This window comes from Salmo salar, unplaced genomic scaffold, assembly GCF_905237065.1.
Source record: "Salmo salar unplaced genomic scaffold, Ssal_v3.1, whole genome shotgun sequence".
In the NCBI taxonomy this organism is placed as follows: Eukaryota; Metazoa; Chordata; class Actinopteri; order Salmoniformes; family Salmonidae; genus Salmo; species Salmo salar.
The window spans coordinates 195,001-207,500 of NW_025548960.1; the positions used below are offsets into that span (position 1 = coordinate 195,001).

The 12,500-nt window shown below is 43.2% G+C and overlaps 28 non-coding genes and 7 pseudogenes across 28 annotated transcripts; all 35 read right to left on the reverse strand.

Annotated features, from left to right (window-relative positions):
- Window positions 1–111: 111 nt before the first annotated feature.
- On the reverse strand, window positions 112–227 carry LOC123734553 (uncharacterized; annotated as a pseudogene).
- A 409-nt stretch (window positions 228–636) lies between these two features.
- On the reverse strand, window positions 637–755 carry LOC123734714 (5S ribosomal RNA). The gene has a single exon (XR_006764898.1). It is a non-coding gene; the product is annotated as a 5S ribosomal RNA (ribosomal RNA).
- Window positions 756–894: 139 nt separating this feature from the next.
- LOC123734527 (uncharacterized) lies at window positions 895–1,012 on the reverse strand (annotated as a pseudogene).
- Window positions 1,013–1,151: 139 nt separating this feature from the next.
- Window positions 1,152–1,270, reverse strand: LOC123734316 (5S ribosomal RNA). Its single transcript, XR_006764615.1, has one exon. It is a non-coding gene; the product is annotated as a 5S ribosomal RNA (ribosomal RNA).
- Window positions 1,271–1,409: 139 nt separating this feature from the next.
- Window positions 1,410–1,521, reverse strand: LOC123734575 (uncharacterized; annotated as a pseudogene).
- Window positions 1,522–1,930: 409 nt separating this feature from the next.
- Window positions 1,931–2,049, reverse strand: LOC123734241 (5S ribosomal RNA). Its single transcript, XR_006764540.1, has one exon. It is a non-coding gene; the product is annotated as a 5S ribosomal RNA (ribosomal RNA).
- Window positions 2,050–2,188: 139 nt separating this feature from the next.
- On the reverse strand, window positions 2,189–2,306 carry LOC123734551 (uncharacterized; annotated as a pseudogene).
- A 408-nt stretch (window positions 2,307–2,714) lies between these two features.
- Window positions 2,715–2,833, reverse strand: LOC123734150 (5S ribosomal RNA). The gene has a single exon (XR_006764450.1). It is a non-coding gene; the product is annotated as a 5S ribosomal RNA (ribosomal RNA).
- A 409-nt stretch (window positions 2,834–3,242) lies between these two features.
- On the reverse strand, window positions 3,243–3,361 carry LOC123734715 (5S ribosomal RNA). Its single transcript, XR_006764899.1, has one exon. It is a non-coding gene; the product is annotated as a 5S ribosomal RNA (ribosomal RNA).
- Window positions 3,362–3,500: 139 nt separating this feature from the next.
- Window positions 3,501–3,619, reverse strand: LOC123734230 (5S ribosomal RNA). Its single transcript, XR_006764529.1, has one exon. It is a non-coding gene; the product is annotated as a 5S ribosomal RNA (ribosomal RNA).
- Window positions 3,620–3,758: 139 nt separating this feature from the next.
- Window positions 3,759–3,877, reverse strand: LOC123734317 (5S ribosomal RNA). Its single transcript, XR_006764616.1, has one exon. It is a non-coding gene; the product is annotated as a 5S ribosomal RNA (ribosomal RNA).
- A 139-nt stretch (window positions 3,878–4,016) lies between these two features.
- On the reverse strand, window positions 4,017–4,134 carry LOC123734459 (uncharacterized; annotated as a pseudogene).
- A 409-nt stretch (window positions 4,135–4,543) lies between these two features.
- On the reverse strand, window positions 4,544–4,662 carry LOC123734356 (5S ribosomal RNA). The gene has a single exon (XR_006764655.1). It is a non-coding gene; the product is annotated as a 5S ribosomal RNA (ribosomal RNA).
- Window positions 4,663–4,801: 139 nt separating this feature from the next.
- On the reverse strand, window positions 4,802–4,920 carry LOC123734319 (5S ribosomal RNA). The gene has a single exon (XR_006764618.1). It is a non-coding gene; the product is annotated as a 5S ribosomal RNA (ribosomal RNA).
- Window positions 4,921–5,059: 139 nt separating this feature from the next.
- LOC123734570 (uncharacterized) lies at window positions 5,060–5,174 on the reverse strand (annotated as a pseudogene).
- A 408-nt stretch (window positions 5,175–5,582) lies between these two features.
- LOC123734242 (5S ribosomal RNA) lies at window positions 5,583–5,701 on the reverse strand. The gene has a single exon (XR_006764541.1). It is a non-coding gene; the product is annotated as a 5S ribosomal RNA (ribosomal RNA).
- A 139-nt stretch (window positions 5,702–5,840) lies between these two features.
- Window positions 5,841–5,953, reverse strand: LOC123734578 (uncharacterized; annotated as a pseudogene).
- Window positions 5,954–6,362: 409 nt separating this feature from the next.
- On the reverse strand, window positions 6,363–6,481 carry LOC123734649 (5S ribosomal RNA). Its single transcript, XR_006764833.1, has one exon. It is a non-coding gene; the product is annotated as a 5S ribosomal RNA (ribosomal RNA).
- A 409-nt stretch (window positions 6,482–6,890) lies between these two features.
- LOC123734716 (5S ribosomal RNA) lies at window positions 6,891–7,009 on the reverse strand. Its single transcript, XR_006764900.1, has one exon. It is a non-coding gene; the product is annotated as a 5S ribosomal RNA (ribosomal RNA).
- Window positions 7,010–7,148: 139 nt separating this feature from the next.
- LOC123734993 (5S ribosomal RNA) lies at window positions 7,149–7,267 on the reverse strand. Its single transcript, XR_006765178.1, has one exon. It is a non-coding gene; the product is annotated as a 5S ribosomal RNA (ribosomal RNA).
- Window positions 7,268–7,406: 139 nt separating this feature from the next.
- LOC123734320 (5S ribosomal RNA) lies at window positions 7,407–7,525 on the reverse strand. The gene has a single exon (XR_006764619.1). It is a non-coding gene; the product is annotated as a 5S ribosomal RNA (ribosomal RNA).
- A 139-nt stretch (window positions 7,526–7,664) lies between these two features.
- LOC123734422 (5S ribosomal RNA) lies at window positions 7,665–7,782 on the reverse strand. The gene has a single exon (XR_006764721.1). It is a non-coding gene; the product is annotated as a 5S ribosomal RNA (ribosomal RNA).
- A 409-nt stretch (window positions 7,783–8,191) lies between these two features.
- On the reverse strand, window positions 8,192–8,310 carry LOC123734243 (5S ribosomal RNA). The gene has a single exon (XR_006764542.1). It is a non-coding gene; the product is annotated as a 5S ribosomal RNA (ribosomal RNA).
- A 139-nt stretch (window positions 8,311–8,449) lies between these two features.
- On the reverse strand, window positions 8,450–8,568 carry LOC123734339 (5S ribosomal RNA). Its single transcript, XR_006764638.1, has one exon. It is a non-coding gene; the product is annotated as a 5S ribosomal RNA (ribosomal RNA).
- Window positions 8,569–8,707: 139 nt separating this feature from the next.
- Window positions 8,708–8,825, reverse strand: LOC123734363 (5S ribosomal RNA). The gene has a single exon (XR_006764662.1). It is a non-coding gene; the product is annotated as a 5S ribosomal RNA (ribosomal RNA).
- A 409-nt stretch (window positions 8,826–9,234) lies between these two features.
- LOC123734994 (5S ribosomal RNA) lies at window positions 9,235–9,353 on the reverse strand. The gene has a single exon (XR_006765179.1). It is a non-coding gene; the product is annotated as a 5S ribosomal RNA (ribosomal RNA).
- A 139-nt stretch (window positions 9,354–9,492) lies between these two features.
- On the reverse strand, window positions 9,493–9,611 carry LOC123734232 (5S ribosomal RNA). Its single transcript, XR_006764531.1, has one exon. It is a non-coding gene; the product is annotated as a 5S ribosomal RNA (ribosomal RNA).
- Window positions 9,612–9,750: 139 nt separating this feature from the next.
- Window positions 9,751–9,869, reverse strand: LOC123734924 (5S ribosomal RNA). The gene has a single exon (XR_006765109.1). It is a non-coding gene; the product is annotated as a 5S ribosomal RNA (ribosomal RNA).
- A 409-nt stretch (window positions 9,870–10,278) lies between these two features.
- On the reverse strand, window positions 10,279–10,397 carry LOC123734995 (5S ribosomal RNA). Its single transcript, XR_006765180.1, has one exon. It is a non-coding gene; the product is annotated as a 5S ribosomal RNA (ribosomal RNA).
- A 139-nt stretch (window positions 10,398–10,536) lies between these two features.
- On the reverse strand, window positions 10,537–10,655 carry LOC123734717 (5S ribosomal RNA). Its single transcript, XR_006764901.1, has one exon. It is a non-coding gene; the product is annotated as a 5S ribosomal RNA (ribosomal RNA).
- A 409-nt stretch (window positions 10,656–11,064) lies between these two features.
- On the reverse strand, window positions 11,065–11,183 carry LOC123734996 (5S ribosomal RNA). The gene has a single exon (XR_006765181.1). It is a non-coding gene; the product is annotated as a 5S ribosomal RNA (ribosomal RNA).
- A 139-nt stretch (window positions 11,184–11,322) lies between these two features.
- On the reverse strand, window positions 11,323–11,441 carry LOC123734997 (5S ribosomal RNA). Its single transcript, XR_006765182.1, has one exon. It is a non-coding gene; the product is annotated as a 5S ribosomal RNA (ribosomal RNA).
- A 139-nt stretch (window positions 11,442–11,580) lies between these two features.
- Window positions 11,581–11,699, reverse strand: LOC123734718 (5S ribosomal RNA). The gene has a single exon (XR_006764902.1). It is a non-coding gene; the product is annotated as a 5S ribosomal RNA (ribosomal RNA).
- A 409-nt stretch (window positions 11,700–12,108) lies between these two features.
- LOC123734914 (5S ribosomal RNA) lies at window positions 12,109–12,227 on the reverse strand. Its single transcript, XR_006765099.1, has one exon. It is a non-coding gene; the product is annotated as a 5S ribosomal RNA (ribosomal RNA).
- Window positions 12,228–12,366: 139 nt separating this feature from the next.
- Window positions 12,367–12,485, reverse strand: LOC123734998 (5S ribosomal RNA). Its single transcript, XR_006765183.1, has one exon. It is a non-coding gene; the product is annotated as a 5S ribosomal RNA (ribosomal RNA).
- Window positions 12,486–12,500: the final 15 nt, after the last annotated feature.

The window sequence follows — 12,500 nt, forward strand, 5'->3', positions numbered from 1 at the left end:
TAGTCAAAGTGAGTCTGATAAAACAGACATTTAGTCAATTCATCATTAAATGCTTACTACAAGGCAGTGTTGCTGATGAAATAGTGCAAGAGCACACCCTTGTGGACAAAATGCTTACAGCACCTGGTATTCCCAGGCGGTCTCCCATCCAAGTACTAACCAGGCCCGACCCTGCTTAGCTTCCGAGATCAGGCGAGATCGCGTACCAGGCTGATATGGCCATAAGCGAGAAACAATCTTTTGCTACAACATATATAGTCAAAGTGAGTGTGATAAACAGACATTGCATTTTCACCAATTAGATAAGCAGCTTGAACTTTGTGTCACTGAAAAAGTAGAAGAAATTACAAACACTGTTCCCATCACTTTTTAGCACAGGTAGTTGGATAAAATACAAACTTTATTTCCTTTCATCATTTGAACAGGGCAAAGGAGCATAAAGCACACACAAGCTGCATTCAGCAACAATATTCTTGTTTGTCTTATAAATACAAGGCAGATGCTAATTGAAAACACAAGGAAATTTGATCCTATTAAAAAGGCAGGAAGCTGCATTTAGTCAATTCATCATTAAATGCTTACTACAAGGCAGTGTTGCTGATGAAATAGTGCAAGAGCACACCCTCGTGGACAAAATGCTTACAGCACCTGGTATTCCCAGGCGGTCTCCCATCCAAGTACTAACCAGGCCCGACCCTGCTTAGCTTCCGAGATCAGACGAGATCGGGCGTACCCAGGCTGGTATGGCCGTAAGCGAGAAACAATCTCTTGCTACAACATATATAGTCAAAGTGAGTCTGATAAAACAGACATTTAGTCAATTCATCATTAAATGCTTACTACAAGGCAGTGTTGCTGATGAAATAGTGCAAGAGCACACCCTCGTGGACAAAATGCTTACAGCACCTGGTATTCCCAAGCGGTCTCCCATCCAAGTACTAACCAGGCCCGACCCTGCTTAGCTTCCGAGATCAGACGAGATCGGGCGTACCCAGGCTGATATGGCCGTGGCGAGAAATAATCTCTTGCTACAACATATATAGTCAAAGTGAGTCTGATAAAACAGACATTTAGTCAATTCATCATTAAATGCTTACTACAAGGCAGTGTTGCTGATGAAATAGTGCAAGAGCACACCCTCGTGGACAAAATGCTTACAGCACCTGGTATTCCCAGGCGGTCTCCCATCCAAGTACTAACCAGGCCCGACCCTGCTTAGCTTCCGAGATCAGACGAGATCGGGCGTACCCAGGCTGACATGGCCGTAAGCGAGAAACAATCTCTTGCTACAACATATATAGTCAAAGTGAGTCTGATAAAACAGACATTTAGTCAATTCATCATTAAATGCTTACTACAAGGCAGTGTTGCTGATGAAATAGTGCAAGAGCACTCCCTTGTGGACAAAATGCTTACAGCACCTGGTATTCCCAGGCGGTCTCCCATCCAAGTACTAACCAGGCCCGACCCTGCTTAGCTTCCGAGATCAGAGGGCGTACCCAGGCTGATATGGCCGTAAGCGAGAAACAATCTCTTGCTACAACATATATAGTCAAAGTGAGTGTGATAAACAGACATTGCATTTTCACCAATTAGATAAGCAGCTTGAACTTTGTGTCACTGAAAAAGCAGAAGAAATTACAAACACTGTTCCCATCACTTTTTAGCACAGGTAGTTGGATAAAATACAAACTTTATTTCCTTTCATCATTTGAACAGGGCAAAGGAGCATAAAGCACACACAAGCTGCATTCAGCAAAAATATTCTTGTTTGTCTTATAAATACAAGGCAGATGCTAATTGAAAACACAAGGAAATTTGATCCTATTAAAAAGGCAGGAAGCTGCATTTAGTCAATTCATCATTAAATGCTTACTACAAGGCAGTGTTGCTGATGAAATAGTGCAAGAGCACACCCTCGTGGACAAAATGCTTACAGCACCTGGTATTCCCAGGCGGTCTCCCATCCAAGTACTAACCAGGCCCGACCCTGCTTAGCTTCCGAGATCAGACGAGATCGGGCGTACCCAGGCAGATATGGCCGTAAGCGAGAAACAATCTCTTGCTACAACATATATAGTCAAAGTGAGTCTGATAAAACAGACATTTAGTCAATTCATCATTAAATGCTTACTACAAGGCAGTGTTGCTGATGAAATAGTGCAAGAGCACACCCTCGTGGACAAAATGCTTACAGCACCTGGTATTCCCAGGCGGTCTCCCATCCAAGTACTAACCAGGCCCGACCGTGCTTAGCTTCCGAGATCAGACGAGTCGGGCGTACCCAGGCTGATATGGCCATAAGCGAGAAACAATCTCTTGCTACAACATATATAGTCAAAGTGAGTGTGATAAACAGAATTGCATTTTCACCAATTAGATAAGCAGCTTGAACTTTGTGTCACTGAAAAAGTAGAAGAAATTACAAACACTGTTCCCATCACTTTTTAGCACAGGTAGTTGGATAAAATACAAACTTTATTTCCTTTCATCATTTGAACAGGGCAAAGGAGCATAAAGCACACACAAGCTGCATTCAGCAAAAATATTCTTGTTTGTCTTATAAATACAAGGGAGATGCTAATTGAAAACACAAGGAAATTTGATCCTATTAAAAAGGCAGGAAGCTGCATTTAGTCAATTCATCATTAAATGCTTACCACAAGGCAGTGTTGCTGATGAAATAGTGCAAGAGCACACCCTCGTGGACAAAATGCTTACAGCACCTGGTATTCCCAGGCGGTCTCCCATCCAAGTACTAACCAGGCCCGACCCTGCTTAGCTTCCGAGATCAGACGAGATCGGGTGTACCCAGGCTGGTATGGCCGTAAGCGAGAAACAATCTCTTGCTACAACATATATAGTCAAAGTGAGTGTGATAAACAGACATTGCATTTTCACCAATTAGATAAGCAGCTTGAACTTTGTGTCACTGAAAAAGTAGAAGAAATTACAAACACTGTTCCCATCACTTTTTAGCACAGGTAGTTGGATAAAATACAAACTTTATTTCCTTTCATCATTTGAACAGGGCAAAGGAGCATAAAGCACACACAAGCTGCATTCAGCAACAATATTCTTGTTTGTCTTATAAATACAAGGCAGATGCTAATTGAAAACACAAGGAAATTTGATCCTATTAAAAAGGCAGGAAGCTGCATTTAGTCAATTCATCATTAAATGCTTACTACAAGGCAGTGTTGCTGATGAAATAGTGCAAGAGCACACCCTCGTGGACAAAATGCTTACAGCACCTGGTATTCCCAGGCGGTCTCCCATCCAAGTACTAACCAGGCCCGACCCTGCTTAGCTTCCGAGATCAGACGAGATCGGGCGTACCCAGGCTGGTATGGCCGTAAGCGAGAATCAATCTCTTGCTACAACATATATAGTCAAAGTGAGTCTGATAAAACAGACATTTAGTCAATTCATCATTAAATGCTTACTACAAGGCAGTGTTGCTGATGAAATAGTGCAAGAGCACACCCTCGTGGACAAAATGCTTACAGCACCTGGTATTCCCAAGCGGTCTCCCATCCAAGTACTAACCAGGCCCGACCCTGCTTAGCTTCCGAGATCAGACGAGATCGGGCGTACCCAGGCTGATATGGCCGTAAGCGAGAAATAATCTCTTGCTACAACATATATAGTCAAAGTGAGTCTGATAAAACAGACATTTAGTCAATTCATCATTAAATGCTTACTACAAGGCAGTGTTGCTGATGAAATAGTGCAAGAGCACACCCTCGTGGACAAAATGCTTACAGCACCTGGTATTCCCAGGCGGTCTCCCATCCAAGTACTAACCAGGCCCGACCCTGCTTAGCTTCCGAGATCAGACGAGATCGGGCGTACCCAGGCTGACATGGCCGTAAGCGAGAAACAATCTCTTGCTACAACATATATAGTCAAAGTGAGTCTGATAAAACAGACATTTAGTCAATTCATCATTAAATGCTTACTACAAGGCAGTGTTGCTGATGAAATAGTGCAAGAGCACACCCTTGTGGACAAAATGCTTACAGCACCTGGTATTCCCAGGCGGTCTCCCATCCAAGTACTAACCAGGCCCGACCCTGCTTAGCTTCCGAGATCAGAAAGATCGGGCGTACCCAGGCTGATATGGCCGTAAGCGAGAAACAATCTCTTGCTACAACATATATAGTCAAAGTGAGTGTGATAAACAGACATTGCATTTTCACCAATTAGATAAGCAGCTTTAACTTTGTGTCACTGAAAAAGCAGAAGAAATTACAAACACTGTTCCCATCACTTTTTAGCACAGGTAGTTGGATAAAATACAAACTTTATTTCCTTTCATCATTTGAACAGGGCAAAGGAGCATAAAGCACACACAAGCTGCATTCAGCAAAAATATTCTTGTTTGTCTTATAAATACAAGGCAGATGCTAATTGAAAACACAAGGAAATTTGATCCTATTAAAAAGGCAGGAAGCTGCATTTAGTCAATTCATCATTAAATGCTTACTACAAGGCAGTGTTGCTGATGAAATAGTGCAAGAGCACACCCTCGTGGACAAAATGCTTACAGCACCTGGTATTCCCAGGCGGTCTACCATCCAAGTACTAACCAGGCCCGACCCTGCTTAGCTTCCGAGATCAGACGAGATCGGGCGTACCCAGGCAGATATGGCCGTAAGCGAGAAACAATCTCTTGCTACAACATATATAGTCAAAGTGAGTCTGATAAAACAGACATTTAGTCAATTCATCATTAAATGCTTACTACAAGGCAGTGTTGCTGATGAAATAGTGCAAGAGCACACCCTCGTGGACAAAATGCTTACAGCACCTGGTATTCCCAGGCGGTCTCCCATCCAAGTACTAACCAGGCCCGACCCTGCTTAGCTTCCGAGATCAGACGAGATCGGGCGTACCCAGGCTGACATGGCCGTAAGCGAGAAACAATCTCTTGCTACAACATATATAGTCAAAGTGAGTCTGATAAAACAGACATTTAGTCAATTCATCATTAAATGCTTACTACAAGGCAGTGTTGCTGATGAAATAGTGCAAGAGCACACCCTTGTGGACAAAATGCTTACAGCACCTGGTATTCCCAGGCGGTCTCCCATCCAAGTACTAACCAGGCCCGACCCTGCTTAGCTTCCGAGATCAGAAGATGGCGTACCCAGGCTGGTATGGCCGTAAGCGAGAAACAATCTTTTGCTACAACATATATAGTCAAAGTGAGTGTGATAAACAGACATTGCATTTTCACCAATTAGATAAGCAGCTTGAACTTTGTGTCACTGAAAAAGTAGAAGAAATTACAAACACTGTTCCCATCACTTTTTAGCACAGGTAGTTGGATAAAATACAAACTTTATTTCCTTTCATCATTTGAACAGGGCAAAGGAGCATAAAGCACACACAAGCTGCATTCAGCAACAATATTCTTGTTTGTCTTATAAATACAAGGCAGATGCTAATTGAAAACACAAGGAAATTTGATCCTATTAAAAGGCAGGAAGCTGCATTTAGTCAATTCATCATTAAATGCTTACTACAAGGCAGTGTTGCTGATCAAATAGTGCAAGAGCACACCCTCGTGGACAAAATGCTTACAGCACCTGGTATTCCCAGGCGGTCTCCCATCCAAGTACTAACCAGGCCCGACCCTGCTTAGCTTCCGAGATCAGACGAGATCGGGCGTACCCAGGCAGATATGGCCGTAAGCGAGAAACAATCTCTTGCTACAACATATATAGTCAAAGTGAGTCTGATAAAACAGACATTTAGTCAATTCATCATTAAATGCTTACTACAAGGCAGTGTTGCTGATGAAATAGTGCAAGAGCACACCCTCGTGGACAAAATGCTTACAGCACCTGGTATTCCCAGGCGGTCTCCCATCCAAGTAGTAACCAGGCCCGACCGTGCTTAGCTTCCGAGATCAGGTGGGCGTACCCAGGCTGGTATGGCCGTAAGCGAGAAACAATCTCTTGCTACAACATATATAGTCAAAGTGAGTGTGATAAACAGACATTGCATTTTCACCAATTAGATAAGCAGCTTGAACTTTGTGTCACTGAAAAAGTAGAAGAAATTACAAACACTGTTCCCATCACTTTTTAGCACAGGTAGTTGGATAAAATACAAACTTTATTTCCTTTCATCATTTGAACAGGGCAAAGGAGCATAAAGCACACACAAGCTGCATTCAGCAAAAATATTCTTGTTTGTCTTATAAATACAAGGCAGATGCTAATTGAAAACACAAGGAAATTTGATCCTATTAAAAAGGCAGGAAGCTGCATTTAGTCAATTCATCATTAAATGCTTACCACAAGGCAGTGTTGCTGATGAAATAGTGCAAGAGCACACCCTCGTGGACAAAATGCTTACAGCACCTGGTATTCCCAGGCGGTCTCCCATCCAAGTACTAACCAGGCCCGACCCTGCTTAGCTTCCGAGATCAGACGAGATCGGGTGTACCCAGGCTGGTATGGCCGTAAGCGAGAAACAATCTCTTGCTACAACATATATAGTCAAAGTGAGTGTGATAAACAGACATTGCATTTTCACCAATTAGATAAGCAGCTTGAACTTTGTGTCACTGAAAAAGTAGAAGAAATTACAAACACTGTTCCCATCACTTTTTAGCACAGGTAGTTGGATAAAATACAAACTTTATTTCCTTTCATCATTTGAACAGGGCAAAGGAGCATAAAGCACACACAAGCTGCATTCAGCAACAATATTCTTGTTTGTCTTATAAATACAAGGCAGATGCTAATTGAAAACACAAGGAAATTTGATCCTATTAAAAAGGCAGGAAGCTGCATTTAGTCAATTCATCATTAAATGCTTACTACAAGGCAGTGTTGCTGATGAAATAGTGCAAGAGCACACCCTCGTGGACAAAATGCTTACAGCACCTGGTATTCCCAGGCGGTCTCCCATCCAAGTACTAACCAGGCCCGACCCTGCTTAGCTTCCGAGATCAGACGAGATCGGGCGTACCCAGGCTGGTATGGCCGTAAGCGAGAAACAATCTCTTGCTACAACATATATAGTCAAAGTGAGTCTGATAAAACAGACATTTAGTCAATTCATCATTAAATGCTTACTACAAGGCAGTGTTGCTGATGAAATAGTGCAAGAGCACACCCTCGTGGACAAAATGCTTACAGCACCTGGTATTCCCAGGCGGTCTCCCATCCAAGTACTAACCAGGCCCGACCCTGCTTAGCTTCCGAGATCAGACGAGATCGGGCGTACCCAGGCTGATATGGCCGTAAGCGAGAAATAATCTCTTGCTACAACATATATAGTCAAAGTGAGTCTGATAAAACAGACATTTAGTCAATTCATCATTAAATGCTTACTACAAGGCAGTGTTGCTGATGAAATAGTGCAAGAGCACACCCTCGTGGACAAAATGCTTACAGCACCTGGTATTCCCAGGCGGTCTCCCATCCAAGTACTAACCAGGCCCGACCCTGCTTAGCTTCCGAGATCAGACGAGATCGGGCGTACCCAGGCTGACATGGCCGTAAGCGAGAAACAATCTCTTGCTACAACATATATAGTCAAAGTGAGTCTGATAAAACAGACATTTAGTCAATTCATCATTAAATGCTTACTACAAGGCAGTGTTGCTGATGAAATAGTGCAAGAGCACACCCTTGTGGACAAAATGCTTACAGCACCTGGTATTCCCAGGCGGTCTCCCATCCAAGTACTAACCAGGCCCGACCCTGCTTAGCTTCCGAGATCAGACAGATCGGGCGTACCCAGGCTGGTATGGCCGTAAGCGAGAAACAATCTTTTGCTACAACATATATAGTCAAAGTGAGTGTGATAAACAGACATTGCATTTTCACCAATTAGATAAGCAGCTTGAACTTTGTGTCACTGAAAAAGCAGAAGAAATTACAAACACTGTTCCCATCACTTTTTAGCACAGGTAGTTGGATAAAATACAAACTTTATTTCCTTTCATCATTTGAACAGGGCAAAGGAGCATAAAGCACACACAAGCTGCATTCAGCAACAATATTCTTGTTTGTCTTATAAATACAAGGCAGATGCTAATTGAAAACACAAGGAAATTTGATCCTATTAAAAAGGCAGGAAGCTGCATTTAGTCAATTCATCATTAAATGCTTACTACAAGGCAGTGTTGCTGATGAAATAGTGCAAGAGCACACCCTCGTGGACAAAATGCTTACAGCACCTGGTATTCCCAGGCGGTCTCCCATCCAAGTACTAACCAGGCCCGACCCTGCTTAGCTTCCGAGATCAGACGAGATCGGGCGTACCCAGGCAGATATGGCCGTAAGCGAGAAACAATCTCTTGCTACAACATATATAGTCAAAGTGAGTCTGATAAAACAGACATTTAGTCAATTCATCATTAAATGCTTACTACAAGGCAGTGTTGCTGATGAAATAGTGCAAGAGCACACCCTCGTGGACAAAATGCTTACAGCACCTGGTATTCTCAGGCGGTCTCCCATCCAAGTACTAACCAGGCCCGACCCTGCTTAGCTTCCGAGATCAGACGAGATCGGGCGTACCCAGGCTGACATGGCCGTAAGCGAGAAACAATCTCTTGCTACAACATATATAGTCAAAGTGAGTCTGATAAAACAGACATTTAGTCAATTCATCATTAAATGCTTACTACAAGGCAGTGTTGCTGATGAAATAGTGCAAGAGCACACCCTCGTGGACAAAATGCTTACAGCACCTGGTATTCCCAGGCGGTCTCCCATCCAAGTACTAACCAGGCCCGACCCTGCTTAGCTTCCGAGATCAGACGAGATCGGCGTACCCAGGCTGGTATGGCCGTAAGCGAGAAACAATCTTTTGCTACAACATATATAGTCAAAGTGAGTGTGATAAACAGACATTGCATTTTCACCAATTAGATAAGCAGCTTGAACTTTGTGTCACTGAAAAAGTAGAAGAAATTACAAACACTGTTCCCATCACTTTTTAGCACAGGTAGTTGGATAAAATACAAACTTTATTTCCTTTCATCATTTGAACAGGGCAAAGGAGCATAAAGCACACACAAGCTGCATTCAGCAACAATATTCTTGTTTGTCTTATAAATACAAGGCAGATGCTAATTGAAAACACAAGGAAATTTGATCCTATTAAAAAGGCAGGAAGCTGCATTTAGTCAATTCATCATTAAATGCTTACTACAAGGCAGTGTTGCTGATGAAATAGTGCAAGAGCACACCCTCGTGGACAAAATGCTTACAGCACCTGGTATTCCCAGGCGGTCTCCCATCCAAGTACTAACCAGGCCCGACCCTGCTTAGCTTCCGAGATCAGACGAGATCGGGCGTACCCAGGCTGATATGGCCGTAAGCGAGAAACAATCTCTTGCTACAACATATATAGTCAAAGTGAGTCTGATAAAACAGACATTTAGTCAATTCATCATTAAATGCTTACTACAAGGCAGTGTTGCTGATGAAATAGTGCAAGAGCACACCCTCGTGGACAAAATGCTTACAGCACCTGGTATTCTCAGGCGGTCTCCCATCCAAGTACTAACCAGGCCCGACCCTGCTTAGCTTCCGAGATCAGACGAGATCGGGCGTACCCAGGCTGATATGGCCGTAAGCGAGAAACAATCTCTTGCTACAACATATATAGTCAAAGTGAGTCTGATAAAACAGACATTTAGTCAATTCATCATTAAATGCTTACTACAAGGCAGTGTTGCTGATGAAATAGTGCAAGAGCACACCCTCGTGGACAAAATGCTTACAGCACCTGGTATTCCCAGGCGGTCTCCCATCCAAGTACTAACCAGGCCCGACCCTGCTTAGCTTCCGAGATCAGACGAGATCGGGCGTACCCAGGCCGGTATGGCCGTAAGCGAGAAACAATCTTTTGCTACAACATATATAGTCAAAGTGAGTGTGATAAACAGACATTGCATTTTCACCAATTAGATAAGCAGCTTGAACTTTGTGTCACTGAAAAAGTAGAAGAAATTACAAACACTGTTCCCATCACTTTTTAGCACAGGTAGTTGGATAAAATACAAACTTTATTTCCTTTCATCATTTGAACAGGGCAAAGGAGCATAAAGCACACACAAGCTGCATTCAGCAACAATATTCTTGTTTGTCTTATAAATACAAGGCAGATGCTAATTGAAAACACAAGGAAATTTGATCCTATTAAAAAGGCAGGAAGCTGCATTTAGTCAATTCATCATTAAATGCTTACTACAAGGCAGTGTTGCTGATGAAATAGTGCAAGAGCACACCCTCGTGGACAAAATGCTTACAGCACCTGGTATTCCCAGGCGGTCTCCCATCCAAGTACTAACCAGGCCCGACCCTGCTTAGCTTCCGAGATCAGACGAGATCGGGCGTACCCAGGCTGATATGGCCGTAAGCGAGAAACAATCTCTTGCTACAACATATATAGTCAAAGTGAGTCTGATAAAACAGACATTTAGTCAATTCATCATTAAATGCTTACTACAAGGCAGTGTTGCTGATGAAATAGTGCAAGAGCACACCCTCGTGGACAAAATGCTTACAGCACCTGGTATTCCCAGGCGGTCTCCCATCCAAGTACTAACCAGGCCCGACCCTGCTTAGCTTCCGAGATCAGACGAGATCGGGCGTACCCAGGCTGGTATGGCCGTAAGCGAGAAACAATCTCTTGCTACAACATATATAGTCAAAGTGAGTGTGATAAACAGACATTGCATTTTCACCAATTAGATAAGCAGCTTGAACTTTGTGTCACTGAAAAAGTAGAAGAAATTACAAACACTGTTCCCATCACTTTTTAGCACAGGTAGTTGGATAAAATACAAACTTTATTTCCTTTCATCATTTGAACAGGGCAAAGGAGCATAAAGCACACACAAGCTGCATTCAGCAACAATATTCTTGTTTGTCTTATAAATACAAGGCAGATGCTAATTGAAAACACAAGGAAATTTGATCCTATTAAAAAGGCAGGAAGCTGCATTTAGTCAATTCATCATTAAATGCTTACTACAAGGCAGTGTTGCTGATCAAATAGTGCAAGAGCACACCCTCGTGGACAAAATGCTTACAGCACCTGGTATTCCCAGGCGGTCTCCCATCCAAGTACTAACCAGGCCCGACCCTGCTTAGCTTCCGAGATCAGACGAGATCGGGCGTACCCAGGCTGATATGGCCGTAAGCGAGAAACAATCTCTTGCTACAACATATATAGTCAAAGTGAGTCTGATAAAACAGACATTTAGTCAATTCATCATTAAATGCTTACTACAAGGCAGTGTTGCTGATGAAATAGTGCAAGAGCACACCCTCGTGGACAAAATGCTTACAGCACCTGGTATTCCCAGGCGGTCTCCCATCCAAGTACTAACCAGGCCCGACCCTGCTTAGCTTCCGAGATCAGACGAGATCGGGCGTACCCAGGCTGATATGGCCGTAAGCGAGAAACAATCTCTTGCTACAACATATATAGTCAAAGTGAGTCTGATAAAACAGACATTTAGTCAATTCATCATTAAATGCTTACTACAAGGCAGTGTTGCTGATGAAATAGTGCAAGAGCACACCCTCGTGGACAAAATGCTTACAGCACCTGGTATTCCCAGGCGGTCTCCCATCCAAGTACTAACCAGGCCCGACCCTGCTTAGCTTCCGAGATCAGACGAGATCGGGCGTACCCAGGCTGGTATGGCCGTAAGCGAGAAACAATCTCTTGCTACAACATATATAGTCAAAGTGAGTGTGATAAACAGACATTGCATTTTCACCAATTAGATAAGCAGCTTGAACTTTGTGTCACTGAAAAAGTAGAAGAAATTACAAACACTGTTCCCATCACTTTTTAGCACAGGTAGTTGGATAAAATACAAACTTTATTTCCTTTCATCATTTGAACAGGGCAAAGGAGCATAAAGCACACACAAGCTGCATTCAGCAACAATATTCTTGTTTGTCTTATAAATACAAGGCAGATGCTAATTGAAAACACAAGGAAATTTGATCCTATTAAAAAGGCAGGAAGCTGCATTTAGTCAATTCATCATTAAATGCTTACTACAAGGCAGTGTTGCTGATGAAATAGTGCAAGAGCACACCCTCGTGGACAAAATGCTTACAGCACCTGGTATTCCCAGGCGGTCTCCCATCCAAGTACTAACCAGGCCCGACCCTGCTTAGCTTCCGAGATCAGACGAGATCGGGAGTACCCAGGCTGGTATGGCCGTAAGCGAGAAACAATCTCTTGCTACAACATATATAGTCAAAGTGAGTCTGATAAAACAGACATTTAGTCAATTCATCATTAAATGCTTACTACAAGGCAGTGTTGCTGATGAAATAGTGCAAGAGCACACCCTCGTGGACAAAATGCTTACAGCACCTGGTATTCCCAGGCGGTCTCCCATCCAAGTACTAACCAGGCCCGACCCTGCTTAGCTTCCGAGATCAGACGAGATCGGGCGTACCCAGGCTGATATGGCCGTAAGCGAGAATCAATCTCTT